General features: G+C 46.9%; 1 long non-coding RNA gene across 1 annotated transcript; it reads left to right on the forward strand.

The window, feature by feature from the left end:
* The first annotated feature begins 3,060 nt into the window (after window positions 1–3,060).
* On the forward strand, window positions 3,061–22,454 carry LOC126501250 (uncharacterized). The gene is made up of 3 exons (XR_007591602.1): window positions 3,061–4,843; window positions 7,559–7,632; window positions 19,660–22,454. It is a non-coding gene; the product is annotated as an uncharacterized lncRNA (long non-coding RNA).
* Window positions 22,455–25,428: the final 2,974 nt, after the last annotated feature.

Raw genomic sequence — 25,428 nt, forward strand, 5'->3', positions numbered from 1 at the left:
ATATTCCTATAAAGTGCATTCTGAGAGCCGGGTGACCAGGTGGCAGATCATTCTCATCAATGCATCACTTTACAGCTCACATGTCTGAGATGATTGTACTTTGTTTCTAAATAACATGGACGTTTTTAGTTACTCTCTCTTTTTCTATTCCCCTTTCTTAGAGTGGGCAGTATTTAAATTGTGACTATGTGTGACTGGCGACCCTCCTACATTTTGTTTTTTTTTAAATGCCCAAACAGCATTCAACATGGAGAATTTTGGACTCTATGAACTCTTCTTGCATTAGATTATGTTTCAGGCAAGTGTAGATTTTTAAATTACACTCTGACACGAGCCACTGTCTGAGTTCATTTGCTCCGCTACTTCAGTAAGTGGAATTGAACAGAGATCTATCCGACTCTGACCTGGTGCCTTGGTTCCAGAGACAGGATGAACTGGAGCTAGCCTGTCACCCCTTTAAAGGAATAAAAACATCGGATTTGGTCTTCAGCCAGCTTCCTTCTTATTCTGGAACATACCTAGAACATCTGGGGGGGAACGCTGAACCAAGGTCACTGCCTTGGCCACCCTCATGGCTCCCAATCCTTGGGAACCTGCCTCTGTAGTTCCACCTGGCCTCCCAGGCAGAGCATGGGGCTGATCACAGCCGAGAATCTCCTTGAACATCTTGTTTCCAAGGATAAGATGGAACTGCGGCCCAGTCTTTAAAAGTTCACAACTGTGTTGATTTCCAGATGGAGCCTTCCCATTTCTACTGCCCTCCCTAGCTGCTGCCCCCCTTTCTGCTTCAATTCCAAAGACCCCATCTTCAGCATCTTCCAGGACTGAGAAGCTTTAGCCCACCTTCTAAGAAAGACTCCAGGGCATGTCTGAATCTTCTCTCACATGTGAGGCACACACTCACCCATGTTCATGAACTTACTAGATAATTCCGCAGACATGGTTGGGCTAACATTTTTATCAGATATTTAAACTGACCCCAGGCCCCATCAGGAATGCGCTGTCATTGAAAATTTCTCAGGATTTCAAAACTGGCATAGACCTTGGGTACATCTTCCCTCCAATCATTTTGCAGACGGAGAAACTGAGGCTAGGGGGAGATACCATCATTTCTTCCAGGTCAACAAAATACATGGGAAGTCTGCTGTAAAAATTTGAGTTTTTGTACACACACCCTGTGCCCAGAGGCACCCTCTGTTGTCCCTCACCTTACAGCAGACAGACTTTTGGGGGATATACCTGCGCAGTGGGAATGACGTGGGAGGTTTTAACTGGACGTTGTTTATATTGGCCTTTTTGAGTGGTTCGCTCCAAGACGTATTCTCATTTTATCCTCTAGGACCATCCAGAAAATGCCCTTCACATAATTAAACCCTGGCCCATGGGAATTTCCAGTGTAGTTCCTCTCGGCCATGAAAATTGCCACACTTGGGGTCCCTAGGTGTGATTGGGCGTTCTGGCTGATGTCTCGGGAACAAATGACAGAGGCCCAGGACAGGGAGCAGAGAGAGGGGAAAAGGTAAACTTTTGCTCAATGGCTTAGCTTTCTAGAGTTGTTGCAGAAGGTGGGCACTTGCCTTGAATCAAGGAGTATGGACTGAAACCCCCTCTCAGCTGTGAATTGAAAGCCTGGTGAAAGTGGGACACCCTGTACACCCACCAGTGGGACTGTATCAACACACACCCGCCAGTGTGACTGTATCAACGCACACCCGCCAGTGTGACTGTATCAACACCCCCCCCAGTGGGACTGTATCAACACCCCCACCCCCAGTGGGACTGTATCAACACCCCCACCCCCAGTGGGACTGTATCAACACCCCCCCCCCCGTGGGACTGTATCAACGCACACCCGCCCGCGGGACTGTATCAATGCAGAGGAGCCATCCTGAGGCTGACTTCTGCCGGGTGGCTCATCAAGTTATTTGGCCAGAAGAGAAGATATTACAGTGCCATCTCCCTCCTCCAAAGTGACATTTAAAGGCTTCACAATGCAACTCTGTGGCAGGTCAGAGGCCGGAACCCAAGGTCCTGGCCTCCAGGCAGAGTATGTCCCTTGTGCTTTGTGGTTTAGGAATGTGGGACTGCCTGGGCGGTGTTGAAAGACAGCGCTGGAGGGTGTAGCTGCTGATCACAAGCTCCATTCTACACAGTGAATTGGAGCCTCTGACCCAGCAGCTGAGACAGGGCAGGGGGAGCACTTGGCTAGCCCCCCCCCACACCTGAGAGGCAGGAAGTGAGTGCTCATGTCCTTGACACTTCACAGATAGTAGATGTAGGTTCTGGAAGGCTGAGGAAACTTATTGAAATGACATGATTAGTAAGTAGGCAAGTCAGAGCTCAAAAATGAGGGTTTGTAAAGATTTTGACACACAAAATCCATTGCCCTTGTCTGTCTGTCTATTTGCTTTTGCCCAATGTATACCCTAACCCCTCTGAGTTTGCCTGTCTCATGGAACATGAAATAAGAGCTTTCCCAACTCCAGGAATGCCCAGTCATGCCCACCCTACATGACCCTGGCACCTCACTGGAAGATCCCCCAAAATACTTTCCCTACTGTGGGCCCGGGGTGGGGTGGGGGTCTGATGTAGTCCTGGCTTCCCTTCAGGGCAGCCCCTGAGGCTCTTCTGCCTCTTGCTTTTGTTGTGATTTCTGACTCACAGGAGAGGCTGCGAGCTGGGAGGAACAGAAACCTGAGGTCTGGCCTCAACAGGACCCTCCCTGTCAACTCCGACAAGACCTCTGTATGTCCCTAGCTTCCTGTCACTTGCCACAGAAGCAGGGTCCCAGATAGTTTCTGGATAGGTCAGATGTAGCAACCTTTGGGTGGGTCCCCTGGGTGCTGGCTCACTGGGACTGTACTAGTATTGGGATGGTTTAGCAGGGTTCCCTATTTAACAAGGTCAGGTTTTCCTTGAGAACTTCGGTCTCTGCCTGGTGATGACACCAGGCCTCAGGCAAGGGTCAAGCTGACCATGTAAGTAATCATAATGGGTAACTTGCCCAATAGTTTTATTATTTGTTCAGGACTCACTGGGTGCTGCTGGGCTAGGCACTAAGTGTAGGGATGTGTGAGACCCCAGCACAGACACAGTCAGGGTGGTGGCAGAGGGTGTGGAACAAAGATAGAGCTCTCAGAAATGAAGGGAGCTGATGGGTTTTCTCTGAAAACCAAGGCTGGGAGTTTCCCCCTCCAACCTGGCCATCCTGAAACCCTTGCTGTTCCCCTATTCCACAGCCTTGAACCGTGCAGTCTCTGTAGAGGCAGCAGAGAGGAAAGCGGCCTGCCCTCTTTTGGCTGCAGGAAGTACTAGGGTGGTTTATCTAGCTCTCCTATTCTGAGTCCAGATTCCTGGCTCCTGCTTGCTCAACTGCATTTCGGCTGTCACCCTCTGCTGCAGTTCCCGAATGGCCCTGGTCTTCCTGGCATAGGGTCTGGCTGAAGCAGCCATGTAAAGCTCAGCCCCTCACCTGGCTCAAGGCAACACTGTGAGCGTTTCCACTCTGGAGAACGCGAGAACACTTGACTGGTGTCCTCAGTAGGTGCCTCACCCCGCTGTTCTTATTTCCTCACATCTTCCAGGTGGTCCTGGGGAGCCCTCTGCACACGGCCATTTCCCGCACAGACGGCATCCGGGGCAGAGACAGTGAACATGGTTTTGATGATCCAGAGACAGTGAACACGGTTTTGATGATCCAGAGACAGTGAACACGGTTTTGATGATCCAGAGACAGTGAACACGGTTTTGATGATCCACTGCACATAGGAAGATGGAGGGGAGAGCATGACGGGACAGGATGAGCGCAGCATGGCTAACACATGGGAAACGGTAGCTGGCAGGCCCAGGGCTGTGGTGGCCTGGATGTGAGAGGCCCCTGTAGGCTCATGAGTTTCAACACTCCATCTCCAGCTGGTGGTGCCATTTGGGGAGATTATAGAACTTTTAGGAGGTGGAGATTGGCTGGAGGAAGTGGATCCCTGGGGGTGGGGGTGGGCCTTAAGCTCCTGTAACCCCACCCTACATCCTGTTCACTTTCTGCTTCCTGGGTGTGAATGCAATGTGACCAGCAGCCTGTCAAGCCCAGTGTCATGCTTTTCTTCCCATCGTGGACTAGAAGCCCAAAGCAACCCTTCCCTCTGGAAGCCATTTCTTGCTGGATATCTCATCACAACAAGCTAAGACAATGATAGTTCAGATCTCTGAAGAAAGGAGGGTCAGCGCCTTTTGACTTGATCTGGAACAAAGAGTAATTCTCTGGTCTTGTTCCAGGTTCACATAAACTCTCTTACTTTGGTCATTAAAACATCTATTGTTTGTTTGTAGTAGAATCCACACAACAGATAAAGCCCTAGCAATCTGCCTTTGACTGGGAGAGATCGCATTTCTAAATGATGTGCCTGTAGTTTTTAAAACAAATTTCTTTGTCTCTAGGGAGTATGGGATTACCAGTAGCTTTCTATGTTTGATAGAGTCTGGTATTTTTTCATCTGAAGCCATGGGGGCTGTCTGGACATTATACTGTACATCATCGATGTCTAGAACATGAGCGTATTGTGCGGTTGGAGCAGAGATGCAAGCAGCGGCCAAGAGGCTTGATTGTATGCGCTGCAGGATAAGGCCTGAGGAAAATTCAAGGCACTCTATATTTGCAAAGTTTTGTGAAATTGTGAATCTCTTTCGTCACTAGGAAACTTGAGGCTGATCAGGACAGAGCACCACTTCCTACCGCGGGTACAGGGAGCCTGCTGTTTTTACCAGTCTACTGGTAGCACCATCTGGATGCTGTCCAGCTCTGTTCGGATGGCGTGTGACGATGCGGCGAATCCCAATGGCACTCAGGGTATGGAAACTAGGAAAGGACACCACCTTAGCTGTTTTCCTCACCGTTGTGACAACACACTGAAAAATAAGCAGGGAAGGAAAGACGTCTTCTGACTTGCAGTTGGGTCTTCCAGTCTGCTATCGCAGGGAAGCCATCACAAGTGGAACAGGAGGCGGTTGGTCACATCGGGTCTGCAGTCAGGAGGCAGAGTGAGATGAATGCAGGTACCCGGCTCGGTTTCTGCATTCTGCTAAGTCAGAGACACTAGAACAGGGAATGGGGCTGGGCACTTTAAAGGTGCTTCTTCCCACCTCAATTAATTTAGAAACACTTTGCAGACATACCCAGAAGTTTGTCTCCAGGTGGTCCAAGCTCGTATCAAACTGTCAACCCATATGAACCATGATGGACACCAAAGGGAGCCTTTGGTCAAGCCTGGAGGATAAGTCAACATAACCACTTGCATTCTGGAGAAGGGCCAAGTCATCAGCTCCAGTAAAGTAGAAGCACCATGTGATGAGTGGCCCCTGGCATGGCTTTTGGCCGTGGCAGTGATGTCGCATGTAACTTTGGGGTGTTAAATAGCACACGGCTGCACTGGGAACTGTCAGAATCACTGTATTGGAAGATTGGGTGGGTCCATCAAAAAGAGAAGTAAGTTCTCCAGGACTGGAAACAAGGCAAGCCAGAGAGAACAAGGAAGTTGCAGAGGGTTGGTCCATCCCTCCTATCACCCACTCTGGTCTTGGTATTTCCCCATAAGCTCATCCCCATCAGCTTCTGTGAGGATGGTGGCTTGACTCATTTGTGTATGTGGAAATGGACCGCGTGCAGCTCCTCCCAAGGACTGCCAGGAAGGATGGTGGCTAGGAGAAATCCTCCGGGGACACGTATCTGGGGAGGTCATCTGATCATCCTCTTTGTAGGAGAAACGAAGTACCTCAAGCTAAGGTTATATGTGTGAGGTGTTTGTAGCAAACCTTATTGTCGGTGCAATGCTCTGAAGACAGAACCTTATAGAAAGCAGACAGCGAAGCGGTCTTGGCAAAAACCCCTGGAAGTGAGCAGAGAGTGTAAAGATCTGTGTGCCACACGTGTGCCGCCTCTGTAGAAATGGCAACAAGTCATCAAGAAAACAGGCCGACTGGCAGCTGATACCGTCTTGTCTGTCATCAGCCACCCCAGCACAGGTCTGGGTGTCCCAGTGGCGGAGAGGAAGGCTATGCATGACTTCATTGGTAACTGGTAGAGGCTTCAATTATGTAGGCCTTATCTGCACATACCGTTGCTTCCAAATGTCTAACCTGCCAGCCACAGAGACCAACAATGCCAAGTTTCCACATCAGTCTTCAAGGAGGAAGTTGAATATGTGTGAGGAATAGAGACTCCTCTTGACTGGGGTCACCAGCTTGTCTTGGTATAGGTTTACATTTCCTGCCTGCAGGGACATCATCCTTACCACCACTCTCCATCAACAGGGGCCGAGTGACTCACTCTATCACAAGGGAAGTACAGCTGCAGACACATGGCCACAAGATCCACGGTTTCTCTGTGGCATTACCTGGAAATGGCTAGCCTGACCGGGATGTGGGGAGAGCTTTCTGGAAATGGCACAGAGGTGCCAGGCTAGGGATTGTCTTGGTTAGCTTCAAACACCAGCTTGACACACATTCTGGGGGAAGGGTCTCTAAGAATGTCTATGAAGGATTACCTTGGTAAGAGAGGACCCCTCACCCCTAGCCAGGGATGATACCATTCCATTCGTGGACTGTCTAAGAAGAAGGGAGAGAGCAGCAGCTCGGACCCATTCAGTCATCTGTCTCTGCTCGTGCCTGTGAGTGTGAGGTGACCCGTGACTTCTAGTTTCTGCCGTGTAGACTTCCCCTCCACGCTGAACTACAATCTGGAATTGTGAGCCACAAACCCTTCCTCCTTTAAAGTGCTTCTATTGGAGTAGTTTTCATTACAGCAAATGGAAGAGAAAGGAAGGCAGGAATGCTACCCATGAAGGGTAGCTGTTACCCTGCTGGACAGTGTATACATGATACCCGTATTGGCTGTGTTCCTGGGAGGGAGATTACATGGGCCAGGGAACCAAGGGAGACTAGTGGACCAGTGATGCTCACCATCGCCCCGAGGGCCCTACGTGAGGATCTGCCCATTCCCCTCTGCCAAGACTGACTCTGTGGGTGGGGAGGTACAGTTCTCTGCAAGGACAAGGCCTCCAGAGGAAGATGCAGTAAGAGTCCCATTGAAGTTTAATTTACCCCAGCCACCTGGTCACTGAGAGTCCCCCAATGATGATGACCAGTGGGCAAGAAAAGGTGATGTCATCTGGCAGACAGATCTGGTCCTAAGCACTAGGGGGATGCGTTTTATGCTCAGCTGGTAAACCAGGTGTCTCCTCTCTGTCCTCAGGCCCAGCTGCCCCTAACGATGGCCAACAACAGGAACCAGAGCCTGAGAAGGGAGCTGCTGAGCTCCGAACATGAAATGCCCCCATAGGTGGCAGTGTTTTGGAAAACATTAGATGGGAAACAGTGGATCACTGTGGGAGGGTCTTGAGGTTAACATCTCTGCCCCACATCTTGCCCACTATTCCTGGTTGGCAGCAGCCTTACACTCTTGCCAGCATAGACTGTAGCCTCTGCCACCATCATAACGGAAGGTTCTGCCCTTCTGTATAATGCCATGAGCCCACATACATCACTGTTTCTTTATTTTCTTTTTCAGGTGTTTGGTCACAGCAGAAGAAAAGTAGCATTGGAGGGATAACCAAAAGTCAGAAATGATGATCTGGACCACAGGTAAGTGTCCTAGACCAGACATAGTGTAAGTTGAAGGAAGGGGGAATCTGTGTGTGTGTGTGTGTGTGTGTGTGTGTGTGTGTGTGTGTGTGTGCGCGCGCGCGCGTGCACACGCACGTGCGCAAATGTGTGCACCTGAGTGTGGAAACCAGAAGACAACCTTAGATGTGGTTCATCACTGGTTATGCCCACCTTCTATTTTGAGACGGAATCTCTCATTGACCTAGCACTTGCTAAGTATGCTAAGCTGACTGGCCAGCCAGTTTCAGGGTTTTGCCTGTCTCTTCCCTGACCCTGACCTTGCAACAACTAAGCACCATGCCAAGCCCTTCATTGACAGTTCTGTCTTCCCAGCCCATGGGACAGGGATTTGAACTTGTTATGAAAGCGATGCCATGTATCAGAGAGAGCTGGGTGGTAATGGCGGGGGGCAGGCTGCCATTGCCTTTGCTAGTCAGCTGCGAGCTCTCTGGGAACTACTCCCAACAAGAGTCTAAGCAGCTGCTCCCCTCTGGAGCACATGTGTTAGAAGAAACAGGTACAAACTATGGGATCTCCCCAAACCTGTCTCCACAGCCTCCACACCCACTGCACCATGGTGACAGGCAGGCTTCTGGTAGCTCAGCTCCCTCCACTGAGACGAGGAAGCGCCTCAGTCGAGGATAAATCTCCTTCCAGAGCGTGCACCATGTTCAGATACTGGCTGCTGAAGGGATAGAGAGGCCTGGTTCTTTCGCAGCTTGGAGCAGATCTTATGGCTCCCCTGCTCCAGAGTGTATTGTAGAATTCTGAGGTCTGGCCTTCCCCAGAGCCATCTTCCTTAGCTTGAATCTGCCTTCTTCTCTCCTGAGGAGATGGAACAGGAATTCCCAAGAGATTTTCTTGTAGCTTTGCATCTCAGAATCCATTCCCAGGAACCCTATGCTGGCTTCAGAGTTTGAAAGGCCAGGCCTTCAGAATGTAAGAGGTTTGTAGAATGTATAAGGTTTAGGGTGGGACAGATCACAAGCAAGAGTAACCATAGACCCTCTCTAGCAACTAAATGCTGAAACTTAGTAGACAAATCCTGCAGTCACGTTTCTTTTATGTTCTTCCCTTCTGTGCTCCCAATGGCTTTTTTTCTTTATAATCTACTTTTGTCTGATATTAACACAGCTCCTCTGCTGGAACTTGAGGGGTTTTGCTCTAAGTCCAAGGAACTTCATGTTAGAAGGTTTGCTTTAGTTAGTGTTTATTTGGGTAGGAAATTCTGCCTTATTAGAAATTTTCAAAGCCTCCTTGTCTAGGTTCGACTTCTCAGCACCCTGCTCTTGTGTGTAAGCGTGAAGCATGTTCTCATACCCTAATGCTGAGACTAAAGTCCTCTGGGACCCCAGATTCCCAGAGATGGGAATCTCCTATTCTATTCTACTCACAGTGGCTGTAAAAATGACAACTTGGGCCAGAGATACCTCAGTAGGTAATGGTGTTTGTTGCTAGCCCTGATGGTATCCACACGGTAAAAGGAAAGTGATGACTCCCGAAAGATGTCCTTTGATTTACACATGCACACGCATGCACACACACACATATGCATGCACACATGCATGCACACACACATACACACATGCATACACATGCACATACATGCACACACATGCACACATACATACACCCCCCACGCGCACACACGTGTGCACACACACATATACACACATACACACACTCTCTCATGCCCCTGCATATACACACACAATGCATAAATGTTAAAATTAAAAAGAGAGAAAATAACAGCTTACCAGTCACTCTTGAGGCAACAGTGACTTCAGGGATCTCTTCACCTCTGTTTCTGGCTTCCTCTTAGAGTGTCCTTATTTTGAGAATTAAAACAACTCCCTAGCCAGGCGATGGTGGCACACGCCTTTAATCCCAGCACTTGGGAGGCAGAGGCAGGCGGATCTCTGTGAGTTCGAGACCAGCCTGGTCTACAGAGCTAGTTCTAGGACAGGCTCCAAAGCCACAGAGAAACCCTGTCTCGAAAAAACAAAATGAAACAAAACAAAACAAAACAAAAAAAAAACTCCCTAAGTTATCCATCATAGGTAGTGCTACTGTGAGTACACAGCCTTACACACAACAACACGGAATTCCCAGAGGCGAATTCTTAGCCCCCCAATTATTGATAATGTTGAGATTTAACATCTTACTCACATGGATGCTGTAGGGAGCAGGTATTGTCATAGCAACCACTTTAGATTGTGAGGATGCCATGCTGATCAATGTTTGTCAATTTGGCATGAACCAGAGTCACCTGAGGAACCTCATCTATGGATCTTGATGAATTGCCTCTATCAGATTGGCCTGTAGACATGTCTGTGGGGGCATTTTATTGATTAATGACTGATGTGGGGGAGGGCCAGCCTAATGAGGGCAGTGCCATCCCTGGGTCCTGGGTTGTATAAAAAAGCAAGCTAAGCAAACAAGGAGGAAATATACTAATAAGCAGTGTCCCTCTGTGACCTCTGCTTTAGTTCCTGCCTCTAGGTTCCTGCCTGGGGTTCCTGCCATGACTTCCCTTCAAGGAAGACTGTAAGGGAAGGGGCAAGATGAAAGAAATCCTTTTCTCCCCTAGTTACCTTTGGTCAATGTTTGCTGAATTTCCAGGTGGTCCAGTTGTATATATGAGAGAGAGGAGAGATAGATAGGTGGATAGATAGATGGATAGATAGGTAGATAGATAAATAGATAGATAAATTGGAGAGAGAGGCTTCAGCATTTATTGGGTGATGATGTTACCAAACTATTTCAGCAATTGATTTGTACAAAACAGTTGAGACAATAAAATTGAAAATAAATTAAAACCATTTAAACAACTATTTTGTGAAACAAATATATATGATCTGAATATTTATGATGGTAAAATCAGATTAAGTTGCCGAATGCTTCCACCTCTCCCCTTCATCTGTCACCAATGATGCAAAGCTCCTGGGAGCAAGTTATTGAGTTTTTGTGGCATATTTTGCTTAAATATAAATAAACTGACCACATTTTTCATGGTTGTAAAATAGTTCGTTAGGTAGGAGAGGCAGTGAAAATAGAACCTCACCCTCAAGAAACATACGGTCAGCAATGCAGGCTGAGGGAAATTAAATGTAGTTGAACATCTAAATTAAATGGAATCTCTAAAGAGAAAGAAAAGATAATAGATTTATATGGCTGATGACTGTGCTTTATATTGATTTTAAAAATACGGTTACATTGAAAAATAAGTTTAAAATGTTTTGACGCTGCCTCAGGAATCGTGAGTCCGCTATGTGCACTCATTCTATAGGACTGCCCCTCTTGCTATCAACAGTCTCTGTATAGACCCAACATCGTCTCTCCTCCCCAACCACGGTTTCCGCTTACGTCATTGTCATTGTCTGTCTGTGGCTCTCCAAGTTCCTTACAGAGAACTTTACCATTATTTTCAGCTCACACAGACTATAGCACTTTTGAGCCACTGTGGCCAGACCACTAACACAAACAACGGGAGAGAAGGGTCTATGCTGGCTCACATTTCTGGGGACTTCAGAATATTGCTATTATTTTTAACCCTCACACACAACCCCAGATACCTCCCCATACTCACACCCTGAATTTTACTTATTATTTATTTATTATTTCATTGAACTCAGGGCCTCATCAGTGCTCTGCCAGCACCCTGCAACTGGCCTGGATGCCCAACCCTCTGCTTGTGGTTTTCTTTTAAGGCAAGCTTATTTACTAAGTTCCCCAGCTGGCCTTGAACTCACCCAACAACTCACTGAAGACTTGAACCTGGGATCCTCCTGTCTCAGACTCCCATGTTGCCAGGGCTTATGCCACCAGGTCTGCCTCAGCACCCTTAATTTGATCAAGTCTGCAAAATCCCTTTGCCCTTTTAGATAGCACAGTGACAGGCTCTTAGGATGAGTGTGTGGACATCTGTGGTGGTTCATTATTCAGTCAGACGCTAACTTGTCTTTCTCCCTGGGATTTTTTTTCCCCCATCAACTTTGGAACACATGGAACTTAGTCCTTGGCCCCATAGTCTTCTCTAGGCAAATTTTCCCAAAGGTCTTCACTAAGGCTCCAAACACTGTCTATAAGCTATAGAGTCCCAAGTCTCTGTCCGGTTTTGAGCTTGCCCTTACGTTCCACGCTTGGATCTGTACCTAATCTGTCTACCACACGATCTACAGGTCACTTGATGTCCAGTGCAGAGGATGAAGTCGATGGGAGACCATGGCTACTGTGAGGGGCGAAAGGGGGAATGCAGGAGACGGGTACAGAGGGCTAGGGGTTAATGGAGGGAGTTACCCTGGTTTGGGCGATGGAGATGCGAGAGTATCAGTTAGCCAGGTCTCATGGTGGACAGGGCAGCATGCGGCTGGGGGTGGAAGGGGAACTGGGCAGGGGAAGTAGGTAGGGCCCTGTGATAAACCTTTCTTGTTCCCTCTCACAGTGGCGAGCAGCTACCGAGGGAATGGAAACAAAAGGTGGTGGCTAGCAGCCGCACGGCAGATGTGTTGCATGGCTAAGGAAATCAGGAAAACACAAGCAGAGAACACCAGGAAGTCAGAACCAAAGTGTAACCAGGAGGGAGAGATTTGTGAAGAACGAGCCTCTTGCAAAGGTTGAGGCAAAGTGAGCATTAGCTAGCCCTGAGCCTCTGTCCCGGGCACTGGTCACATGAGCACCCGGAGGAGGACCTGGGCCCCAGACACTGTAAACTGACAGCCAACTGAAAGCCACTTGAGCAACCCTCCCCACGGAGGAGAACATGCTCGGTGTTGGCCAGATCACAGCCCCGTGGGTGCACTACCCTTTTTCAAGCACAGTGGAAAGACGTTTGCCTCACCCCAAGAGATGCAACTCTCTTTTCCTAAGAGGAAGCTAAGGCTGGACCATTGTTCGCAGGTGATCTGTGGCTCCGCAGAGTCCCAGCGTGTCCTTTGCTCTGCTGTGCCTTTGCTTGCTCTCCTGCTGTCCCCTTGATTTCTTGATTTCATTAGGAGATAGGAGCTTGTAAGGCTGGGGAGGAATGTAAAGCTATTAGTGGGTCGTTGTTGAAGTGACCCTGTTAAGCTTCTTAGGGAACCAGTGGCAGCCAATGATACGGGGATTAAGCTGTGTGTGTGTGTGTGTGTGTGTGTGTGTGCGTGTGTGTGTGTGCCCCTAGTGAGCAAATGGGTCATGAACCAATCCACCATGAGGAACTTAAAAGTGATAAGCCCTGCCGGTAAGGGCACATAGGGCTGCTGAGGAATTCAGTCACTTTTTCCTCTTGCCTCTCCTTTTTGACATTTTTGTGAGACCCAGGACACCATTTCCAAATGTTTCCCTGTCACATTAGATCAGTGTTGGGCAGACATGCAGGGGGCTCCTTGGGCTTCTGCTAATACTTAGAGTTGGCAGGATAATTGGATCTGATGGGTTAGGGATGCCCAGATCAATGGTAAAACACCATTTTTGATGTGTCTGTGAAAGTAGGTGTGTGTGTGTATTTGCATGTGCACACATGCGTGTATGTACACACTCAAGGCTACCTATGCCTAGATACACCCATGTATAGGCCAGAGGAAGACCTCAAATATTCAAAAATGTCTGTCCCTGTGATCCCTGGGAGCAGAATCCTAACTGCAGGTCTCTATGGCCCATCCAGGCTACCTGGCAAACTCAAGCAAAAATGAGTACACCCCCCAGTCAGGGTTATCTCTTTCCTCCTCTCCGTAAGTCCTCTGAGGGCTGTGGGTACTCCGGTATGACAGTGAGACCCACAGGCAAGGGTAGCCTGGTCTTCCTTCCCACCAGGTGCAGTTCCCCCTGTGGAGGCTCTGGACGAAGGCCTCAGTCCATTCTTATCTTGGCTTTGTTGGGTATGGCATGAGGAATGTGCACACAGTGAGCTCCACAGGCCGTTTTCAGCTTCTAGTGGCTGCGACTTGGTGGCCACTCGTGGCTTTCTGTTAGCTATCTTTATTTACCTCCAGCTTCACCTCCCTGTTTCTTCTAAGAAACCGAGCAGATGACACAGCTCCCTCCGTCTAGGCCCTTGCAGCCCAGCAGAGGACTTCACACTCAGGCTGGCGAGAGCCTTTTGCTCGGAAGGAACAGCGGGCTGGCGGGTGTTCCCTTCTTGTTTAACAGATATTTTTAGCTTTTCTAAAGGCTTCTCACTCTCTCCGAGACTTAAAAAGAAAGACATTCTTCCAGAAATGCAAATGTTCTGACAGGAGCCGAGAAGAGTGTTTTTTTGTCTTCCCCAAACAACTCCCCATTGACATCCACCGGGTGTGTGTGTGGGGGGGGGACTGGGATGTGGGGGTACCCCGGCTAAATACTAGAAGCCAGGGCAGTGGCTTCTGTGAGCTTGCAGTGGGTGAGCTTTCTCAATCAAATTGGTCCTGAATGTTTTGGGGGTGATCTGATCATTTTTGTGTGTGTAGGTCATGAACGGGCCAGAACTCTGAGACAAACTAAGGGTTCACGTCCACCAGTCGTCCTGTGGGTACATACAGCTTTTTAAAGTCACAAGTCTCTCTGTTGGTGGCAGTGGCACTGGTCAGAGAGCCTGACCACAAGGGTGAAATGACAATAACAGCAAATGTAAACCACAGTTGGCTTGGTTTTCAAGACTCACTTGGAGATGGCCCAGAGGTGAAGATTGTGTACCACTCTTAGGGAGAACCTGAGTTCCATTCCCTAAACCCACTTTGGGTGACTCACGACCACCTATAATCCCAGCTCCAGGAGACTCAACGCCCTCTTCTGGCTTCCACGGGCACCTTTAGTCATGTATGGCTACTCCTTCCTGCACATATGCATATTAAAAATAAAATCTTTGAAAGTGTCATTTTGAGATGGTGAGGTCAGCTATTAAGTCTTCTTGTTTCTAGCCCCTTCTGTCTGTTCCACAAGCTATCCGAGGTACCTTGTCCTCAATGGTCACTTCTTGGCCTTCCATGATACCAACTTTACACCAGACACAAATACTATGGAAGGCAAGATGGTGAGTCATGTCAACATGTGCGTCTCAGGGTGACAGGAACGTGGGAGCGGAGAAGCGCGTGGGCCCCTTGCTGACCGGCTCCTTACACAGTATCATTGTCCTTACTCTTTAGGGCCACCTTGAAATTGGATCAGATTCATCCTTTTGACTCCCTAGAATTAAGAGTAAAGCAGACACTCAGTAACTGCTGAGCTGTTGGATCTCATATTTTTCAATTTGTGTCTTTCAGAACTAATTCAAAGCTTGCACAAATTCTGAAACAACTATTTGGCCCTGTATCTTGATGAAAAACAATGCTATTTAGTTTCATTTACGTCAAATTCAGAGCCTGTTCCGAATGCAGCCTCCCAGAGGGGATGTTTAATATTCTTGGGTTTGCAGTCACTCTGCAGAAACTGTTTATATCAACATCGATCTGAGAACGAAGAATATGTCCCTCCAGCCCTCTATGCTCAGTCCCGTTTTCCAGAGGGCCACAGTACAGGTCGATGTCTGAGTGTGTGTGTGTGTGTGTATGTGTGTGTGTGTGTGTGTGTAGAGGCAAAGTGTCCCCTTCTCTGGTTCCACAGGTCGCTCACTTTCTGGTAACTGAAAGTATAGAACAAGTTCACTCCGTGGGTGGGGTTTTCAGGTGACAGCTTTGTCTGTTCACAGTTGCTTCTCAACACTTTGAGGCCAGCTGGGAGACGGGGTCCTGGCATTCACAATACGATAATGCTGAGATATATAGACTTAAGTTTGAATTCAGAGCAGCCTGCGGGACTTGGGAGAGATGACAGGTTTGACTCAATGGGGGTGTCTTTTATGTTGCCTTCTGAGATTTTTGGGGGGGAAGAGAGGGTCTGTGGCAGACACTGGGGTGTCTTGTATTCATTCTTCGAGCTCTATTCCAAGGTAGGAATTGTTGCTCTTACTTTCCAGAAATTGAGGAACAGCCTGGTATGCATTCTTAGGTCTTCCAGGAGGTAATGCTCATCCAATTTGGTCACTAAAAGCATAATCATAATAGATTTTAGGGCCATGACTATGAAAGCTTAGAGTATAGATGCACAGAAGGTTGTGTGTATCTGGAAGAAGCAAGTTCTTGAAAGGCAAAGGAATAGACATATAGACCTTGGTTTCCTGTGTTTAAATAAATCTTTCTGTTCAATAAAATTGATCATAGATGTGCAAGAAAGATGATATCTTCAGTTTGTGGATAAGACTTGCCCGAATATGCCCAGATATTTATATGAAGTGCCAGAAAGGATGGTTGTGGGATTAAGGGGTAAACTCCAGGATGTAAGCCCAGGTAGAAACAGACTTGCTGGGCTTGTGGTTGATAGTCCATTAGAACAAAACTCTACCCTCTAGGAAGGGGTTTCATTCAGACTTGTGTGGACTATCATTGTACACACAAACCAATTCCTAGGCACGTGTGCATATATGTGCGTGTGCACGCACAGACACACCGTAACGACAATAAAACAAAATAACAGGAGAAAGGGTCAAAACTCAATATTTAAATAAGCAGTTGGCAGAAAGAAATGGATGAAGTTAGGAGACCAGGACATCGAAGGACTGTCAATCAACTTGTTAAAAGAGCTAAGGAAGGCACGACAGATGAAATGAGACAGATTTCAACACAATATTTGGTTGCAATATGCAAAAACAAAATACAGAGCAAAACTCCATAACCAAAGGGGAAATTTAGGACTTTAAAAGGCAGTGCTAGAGATAATAATCCCAAGAGCTGTGCAGAGCCTGGGAAAGCTCTAGATGCTGCCCCTCACATGATTTCAGAGCACACTGATCTGGGCTTTAGATGCAGGAGGATGGATTTCCAGAATGCAAACCTCTTGTGTTAGTTGGCTAGTTCTGTCATCGCATGGACCACAGATTGGGTCACCTATGCAGCAGAATGGAGTTTAGAAGTCAGAGGTCAAGGATTAGTGACCTTGTTTCTTTCCAAAGAATCCAAGGAGGAACCAGTTGCAACCTGTCCCCTGGCTTCTGGTGGCATCTTGGCTGTCTCTGGTGGTTGTTGACTGTAGGCATCACCTCCTTCTGTGCCTTCATCTCCATGAGGGTTTCCTGCTTCACCCACCAGCATCCCCCTGTGCAGCTCTGTCCCTGCAATCCGATTTCCCTTCCATGAGAACTGCGATTAAACTTGGTTTAATTTGATGGGATCTGGAAAGGATACCTGGGTAGACCGGGGAGGCATTTTCTTAACCAGATTATTTGAAGTGGAAGGACCCATCCTGAGAATGAGTAGCCCTTCAAGCAGTCCAAATAGAAGGAAGTCAGAGGGAAAAAACTCACCTCTTTTATTTATTTATTTAGCCTCATTGCCTTTCAGTATGAACTGAAGACCAGTGGCTCCCCGAATATCCTTCTAAGCTTTCAGCATCAACTTGGGAGTGCTAAGGCATCCAGCCCAATAGACTGAATTGGGTTCTCAGCCTTTCCAGTATGAAGACAGCCACTGTTGGACTGCCCAGCTCATGTCGTGCAAGCAATGTAATAAATCCCCATTTCACATAGATTCATTATGTGGGTTGTGATCCTCTAGAGCACCAGACTAATGCAAGGACACGGGTTATCTCCTCTTCAGATGAAGCATATTAATAAAAACTCAGGGTCAGAAACTGGGGTTCAACTGAAGATCTGAAAAGTAAAACAGCCAGCCACTAGCTCTGACCTCAGATGGAAATGGCGATCCTGCCTCCCAGAATCTCTCGGAATGAGACTGTGTGCCTGAGAGATGGTTCCTCCCATTTTATAATTTTCTCTAGGGCTGGGATTAAAGGAATGCAGCATCATCATTAAAGGCACGCAGGGCCCAGTTTCTATGGCAACTAGTGTGGCTGCTGAGATTACAGGTGTGTGTCAGTTACCATAGTCTGGTCTGTAAGGCTGACCAGTGGGGCTGTTTTACTCTCAGATCTTCAGGCAGTCTTTGTTTATTAAAATACAATTGAAATGTCACTCCATCCAGACCCACTCTGGATCATTTATTTTAACTGTACCACCTCTGTAGACGTTGTTTCCAAATACAGGCAAATCGAAGGCTCTGGAGACAGGGATCTCAGTGTATCGTTGTTGAGATAATCTCATTCAAAAGTCCTGGGTCAGTTAATGATTCATCTGAAAATGTCGATGCTTGCAGTCATGAGCTAGTAGCCACAGGTTTTAAAGACATCAAGCAGCAGAGGCCATATTCGTGTGATGCTCTCCCTGGAACCCTCCAGCTCTTTCTAGTGAGAACTATTGAGTTCTCCCTCTATCCCTCTGTGGAAGGTCTCGTTACGTTTTATCTCCCTCATATTGATCATGTGTAATGGTTACTGTGGTAGATTATCACAACAAAGAAAGCTTGGTAGAAAGAATCACTTTCTTTCTTTATTATAAACTTTATTATAAAAAACTTGCAACTAAAAAGCAGTACACGCCGAAATTAACCAGACCCAAAGACTATATATCCCGGTAAACTTCTGTACAGGTAGAATAACCCTCCCAAAGTCAGCTTCACATTCACTATCAAATGTGCTTACCCACCACCAAAACAACAACAAAAAACCATGACAGAGTTAGAACTGGAAAAGCAATGACTTTTATCTCCTTTCACAACATCTTGTGTCCATCACCTGCAGTCAGACCTTCTGCATCCTCTAGTGTTTAGCATTTCTTGTTCAAGGATTGTTTCACTGACATTTTCCCATCTTCTTTCTTTATAGCTCACTACATTTCTACCTATCAGTCCCCTCCCACATTTTCTCCTAGAATCTTCTTGTAGAGAGTAGATGATACATCAACACATCTTGAATTCAGTTGACTTCATTGTAAAACATAAAATTCTCCCGTGAGTCCATAGAGACTCATAGGATCCCCATGGATATGAAACACATAACACACAGATACAGACACACACACACACACACACACCCATTGCCTCTCCTGTCTTCCTCACAGCTTTTACAGAACTCGAATCTTTTGCTCGGATATGTGCCAGTGCAGAGTCTCAGGTCATTAAGCAGGAATTGATTGACATCTGGGGTGTGGAGACTTTGTGTCCACAGAATAGGGCCTCGTTCACTTGGGATGAGTCGTGGCTCCAAGTCTTGGCCCAGAAGTGAGTGGTTGGAAGTTCTAGAGAATTGTGTCCCATCTCGATCAACTGTGAAATACTCTTTTTCGAAGTGGTGAGATTGAGTTGAGGGATGGTACAGAAAGTCCAATATATATATTTTCTGATTTTTTTGGTCTCTCTCTTTTTTGGATGGGTTTCTTAGGTTTCTATTGCTGTGAAGAGACACCATGACCAAGGCAACTCTTGTAAGACAAAATATTTAATTAGGGGCTTTCCTATAGTTTCAGAGGGTTAGTCCATTATCATGTGGAAGGGATGGCCACATACAGGCAAGCATGGTACTGGGACAGTGATGGAGAGTTTTACATCCTGACCCATACGGCAGCAGGCAGAAGACCACCTGGCCTGGCATGAGCTTTAGAAACCTCAAAGCCCACCCACAGTGACGTACTTCCTCCAACAAGACCACGCCTTCTAACCCTTCTCAAACAGTTCACCACCTGGGGCCTCAGCCAGCAAATGTATGAGTCTACTGGGGCCTGTCTCATCTAAACCATCACAGTGGGGAGGATTGAACTTGGAGCTCTGTGCGTGCCCCAGAAGTACTCTACCACTGAGCTACATCTACGCCCAAAGGACAGAGCTTCTCAGCTTGTTCAGAACATGATACAATTATTTTATTATTCTTCAGTGCTGGGGGCAGTTCCCAGAACCTTCCACATGCTAAGCAGGTCCTCCACTACTAAGCTGTATGTATTACTTAGCTCCGGGTTTGCCTTGAAGGGGGTCTCTGTTTTCTTGAGTCACAGTAGGCTATGATTTTCTAGCCCACGATGAATTGTTTGGCTTTCACACCCAATCAACTCTCTCAGGCTTGTGATGCTCATGTATAACCAATGTCATACAAAAAAATGATCAGTTTCCATCCTCTGCTTACTTCTAGGTCCCAGATTGATGTGATTCAACATTTTATTCTCTTGGTATGTGCAATCCCAGGATCTGGAAGACGGCTTAAGATGATAAAATGCTTGCCATGCAAGCATGATGACGCAGTGACTCACAGTTTTGCTCCACCTCTGTGTCAGACCCCTCTTGATCTTTCTAGTAAATCCTCAAAGTGAACATTTATATGATTAGATGCACAAGGGAATGGACCTACTGGGAGGTTAAGCAGCTGGTCTAGGGTCCCACAACTGACCAATGACAGACTGGGACTCAGAAGCCAGGGGTGACTGAAGTTCTAGCCTCACTCCTCTCTTTCTGCACTCCCAGAAGATCTGGGTCCTCTCTGCCTATTCTGGGAGGGGAGGAGCTTGGATACTCAACAAGACTTTTCTCAGGGCTTGTGTCTGGTATAGCAAAGGGCGTCCCCCGACCCAAGTGGGACTGTGTATCATCTACCTCTATGATATTCGACTCCACTATGAAGGGTTGTTTCACGTCTTAGCATAACGGAAAATTCCATCCCCCATCCACAGATGACCTTTTATTAGCTGGAGAGAGCAGCTTACATACCAGTGATTCACTATTATTTGTTGTTGAGCAGGCTCGCCAACCACCTGCATGTTCCTTTTCGCTAAGCTCCCTCCCTCACACTTCAAGACAGGGAGTTGCAGGGGATAAAACATAAGGCCCTTGTTAATTGCAAATTAATAGTGCCAGGAATATATACAGATGGTACCTGAAACCGGTTGCCGCCGGCGTCATCTCATGATTCTGTTTTCCCTTCCTGTACTACGACTGAGCATCAAGTAAAGAAAGAGTAGGCCTTAGCGCCTGCTCCGTTCAGGATTTCCGTAGGACGAAACCTGTGCTTTTGCTCTGCTTTCCTCTGCGATTATCTTAGGAGCTGCGAGGAGTTTGCTTTCACTTACTTATTAATTTTAAGCAGTTTCCTGTGTCGTGGCTTACAGGACTCAGGTGCAGCACTCTGCCCAGGTACGCTGTGTGTATCTGATGAGACTTTCTTAGTCAAGGTGTTGTTTGTTGTATTGGTTGGTGCGCTCTGAAACAGTTCCCTGTGGGCTGGCGTTGTAGCAAGAGCATGTGTTCACATTTGTGCTTTAATTGACACTTTGATTACATTCATCAAATGAAGTTGTTTTTCTTTTAAGACAGTTTAATGATTTTTTTTTTTAAAGAAAAATTGTCATGTCAACTGTTGTTGGAGGCTGCTCATTCATTCCTGGATGCCCAGCCCAGAAATAACCACACAGAAACTATATTATTTGTGATACTGTTTGGTCAATAGCTTAAGCACATTTTTTGGTAGCTCTTAAATCCTAAACTAACCCATCTCCATTAATCTGTGCATCACCATGTGACTATGGCCTATTGGGTCCAGCATCTGTCTCTGGGGCTACATGACTTCTCCCTGACTCTGCCTACTCTATATCTCTTTCAGCCTGGCTTTACTCTGTTAAGCTATTGGCCCAAAGCGGCTTCTTTATTAACCAATGGCAATAAGACATATTCACAGGATGCACTACCTCCCACATCAGTCAACTGCCGGAGTCAATTAATTTAATGCAAAATCCAGAATTTTAAAGACAGAATACCCACTGTGCCAAACTGGATGAGCCAGAGAGAAAGCTAGTGCTCCGTCCATCCAGCTGTGCGGAAGAGTACCCTGGGACTAAAACCTAGAAGGTTCCATGCTGACTATATGCATGGCTCCTTGAAAGACATACCATCTCCTGAGATTTTAACCAAAACCATGGACTTCTCATCTTAGAATAAGCAGCATAGAATAACTTGGTTATCATGACAGACCTCGGGTTTGATTTTAAGTTTCGAAACTGGTTTTGTTACATATGCTGATCTTTCTGCCCACAGGAGATCGAGTGGTCTCCTGTTGCTGCAGCGTACACTCTGTCCTGGATGATGTTCACGGGGTCCTGGTGAGGCCCCAGGGAAAGACCTTGTTTTTGACTGTGATTGATCCTTCTAGAGGGAAGGCAGGTTGATGGAAGATTGTTGAGACCACTGTCAGTAGCCTGGAAAGCGGAATCCTCGTAGGGGACTTCTAAAATAGGACCTTGACCAGAGTTTGGAAGCAGGAAGGGGGGCCCAACTTAGGCACTGATTTCCACCACCCTCCTAAGGGCGCAGCTCTACACTTGGGGCTCTAACACGTCTTTTGGTAGGCCACTCTCAACATAACCCAGCTAAACTCAGGCAGGGATGGAAACCCCCTTGTCTCTAAGGAATAATCACACCACGTGACTGTGGTTGACCTGCTGCCCCTTGAGCAGGTCAGGATGTCTTTCCCCATAGTTCTATAAAGTTCAAACAGCCCCACAGGAGCCCTGTCTATACTGACTCTGTTAACTGGGCCAACAGTGTGGTAAACCTCATCACACACAAGTTCAGCTGCATCGTGGGCAGGCAACTGTCTCTCAACTCTCAAACTGGAAAGGCGTTTCTCTTACTGCGAGGAGGAAAAAGTGTCATGGTAGGGGAATAATCTTTGGGTGAATTAACAGATAAGGGTCTGCCAGCTGATGAAATGCCAAGCTCAGGTAGATACCCAATCTCTTCATCACAGCCAAGAAAATAATATAGAAATGTCTTTTTACTTTCAATGTGATTTTCAGGTTGGAGATTAGAAATTAAATTGAAACTGTACTTGTTTGTAAATAGGAACTGCTCTATGTGTGTGTATATATATTATATATACACACATAAATAGACATACATATATAATGCAGTAAATGATATATATATCATATATACATATATACATAGACACACATGTGTATATATACATATATAAATGTAGTAAATTACATATATCTCATATACATGCACATATATACATATATAACAGACATACATATGTATATATACACATATAATGTAGTAAATTATATATATATATCATACACACACATATATCACATTTACTGCATTTTTATGAGAATTGATAAAGATGCCCAAGAACAAAACTTACTCTCACAGTACCAGAGTAAGCAGTGAGGCTATTTCTGAACCACGTTTTCAGAATATTAATTGTTGCTAAGATAACCATCCTGTCACCTCAGGGCCTCTGCTGAGGCTTTAACATCAGGGCTGGTGAATTAATGCGGCCGTTATATAGCCAGGAGCGGTGTCCTTTACCAGTTCGTTATGGCTCAGATCAGAAGCTGTACTTTCCCCCAGTCTCCCCAGGGCTATGAACTGGAGAGAGAAGCAGTAGCATTCCACAAAATAATATCTTAAGGCTCTTTCCTCTCTCACACTGCACGGTTTTTTTTTTTTTTTTTATTAATAGGTCATGTGCCAGGGAGCTTCCTCCTCCTCCTCCTTCACCCCACCTTGCCCTCTGCTGAGGAAGTATGTCAGGAGTTGGGGTCCCCAGATCTCAAGCCATGTAGATGACCAGAATACTGAGGTCTATATATACACCCAGATATCGACTGCTGAAAACTGGGTGTCCTCTGGCGTCACTGGAGTTGCTATGCTTTGGGGCAGAGTCAAGGTCATTTCCCACCACCCTTTCTCACCCCCTTTAACCCTTTCCTCCCAACTAGACCCCTTTAATTTTCATGGGTTTATTTTTGTGTGAGTCTGTGTGTATGAGTGTGTGTGTGTGTGTGTGTGTGTATCTGTATGCACATCCCAGTGATTCCCTTAGGGTTGGTTTATAGGCTCATGTTCCAGGCTGGGGGTTATTTGCAGGAACACGGGTGATGTACCAGTGGCGACACCACTGAAGAAAATGTCTCCGTTTACCCAGCAAACCATTAGCTACCTGCAGATCCTCAGGGAGGCCCGGGCCTCGCGTGCTTTTATCATTTCATTCCCTTTCATCTGTTTTCTCTCATTTCTCCCACTGGCTAGCATTTGCCCTCTGAAACTACAGAAAGTTGAGCGAACCATGCACGTGTTTGCATTTCCCCATAGGATGTCTGAGCAGCCAGAGAGACAGTGGGTGCTTTGGGTATTCTCCGGATGTATTCATTTCCCTTCTTCAGCCAGGAAGATGGGACTCAGCCCTGGAAGGCTCTGGGGAAGGCACTGCCAGCTGTGTATGTAGCCAATGTCACTGGTGTGCGTTTGACGGGGAGGGGACAGAACTTTCACACCTCTCCAAAGGATCTGGATGAGTATCTGAGCTTCAAACACAGGAAGCTCAGATGTTTGATGGCACAGGACTCCGCGTTCCAGGACACCACCTCCATTCCAACATGCGGCTTTGCAGCAGGTTTTATTTTTCTTCTGACTGAATTAATCACCAATGTGTTTCTAGGACTGGCCTTCTCGGCATAGCTGTGCTGAGAGCGCGTGGTTCTTATTTAGACAATCCTAGATTCCCTCTGTTGCTTTTACGGTAAAGCTTTTGAGATCCAGCATTGTTATTGGATTAGCTCCTTTTCTAGAAAGACAATGGTTTTAAAAAAAAGTATTTGAGGTCAGGCCATGTGGCCATGTGGCTGAGGAGGGTGAGAGCTAGGGACCCACCCCACGGGGACAGGCAGTATTGGAATCATTTACACACAAATGAAAAGAATTCTTTTTGCAGTGAAAACAGACTTGGCTCAGCATCTCCTGTTGGCACCAGGGTGTAAATTAACATATTTATACACTTTTAGCCTCCTGTTCCAACTTTTAAGAAAAGACAATGGATTTGAGTTTCTCAATGCTGCGGGCTTTCATTTGCGGAGCCAAGTGGCCAGGGCTGTGTGTGGGATGGTGACTGTTACATCCCCCAGTGCAACACAGCCTTAGAGTCACCTGAGAGGGGGTACAGACTGATTTGTTGGTGTGTTTGTGGGAGGTTGTTTTGATTGATATAAACACAGGATGGCTCAGCCCGCTGTGGATAGCACCATTCCCTGGGCAGGTGGTCTTGGGCTGTATAGAAAAAGCTAGCTAAGCTGGAAGGGAGCCTTCAAAGAACCTTTTCCCATGATATTTGCTTCAAGTACCTGCCCTGACTTCCCCCAGTGATGGAGTGTAACCCTAAAGTGTAAGTGCAAGGAGCCCCTTTCTCCTGGTGTTTATCGCACCGACAGAAACAAAACTCGAACAGTGGCTTTGGAAGCGCACAGCGCCATGGGCATCCTCAATCTCCAGGCGTGGGAGGAGAGCCAAACCCGTTCCTACTGTGTGTTGTGCTGTGAGAGGTGCTCTCTTGGGCTGTCTGCTCAGCCAGGCCCTGCTACTGTTATTTGCACGTGAAATAAAAACCTACTAAAAGAAGGCCCCACTGAGATACCTACGGTGAAGTGCAGAGATGGGTTAAGTTGGTTTTAAAATCGAGCCAAGTGTTTGCTTTCTGGACTGGCTTGAAACCTCCATCATGGGAACACCCGTGCCATGATGCTTGCTCTTATTTCAGTAGAGGGGTGTCTTTGCTGCTGTGTGGGGTTGGAACTCTTGAAGAACCGACAGGAGATGGACCAGCTTCTACTTCACCACAATCATTTCAGACACGCTGACACTTTCCCTCTGTCCTTGTTGACAGAGAATGGGAGGGGCAAGAGATGGTTCCAGGCAGCTGTGTCTTCTCTAGAGATGACTCCTAGTTGAGCTAACTTGGAATTTTGTTCCCTGAATAGGGGACGACAGTGAGGGCTCACGGAATTGGCATTATGGCAATGCATAGACAGAGAGAGAGAGAGCCAGCCGGTGGCTAGAACGGAAACGTGCTATTAGCCACTCTCTTCCTGCTCCTCCCGTCCCTCTTCTGTCTTCTTCCGGTCCTTCC

The sequence above is a fragment of the Alexandromys fortis genome, unplaced genomic scaffold, assembly GCF_014885135.2.
Source record: "Alexandromys fortis isolate MF-2015 unplaced genomic scaffold, M_Fortis_MF-2015_v1.1 scaffold_30, whole genome shotgun sequence".
Classification (NCBI taxonomy): domain Eukaryota; kingdom Metazoa; phylum Chordata; class Mammalia; order Rodentia; family Cricetidae; genus Alexandromys; species Alexandromys fortis.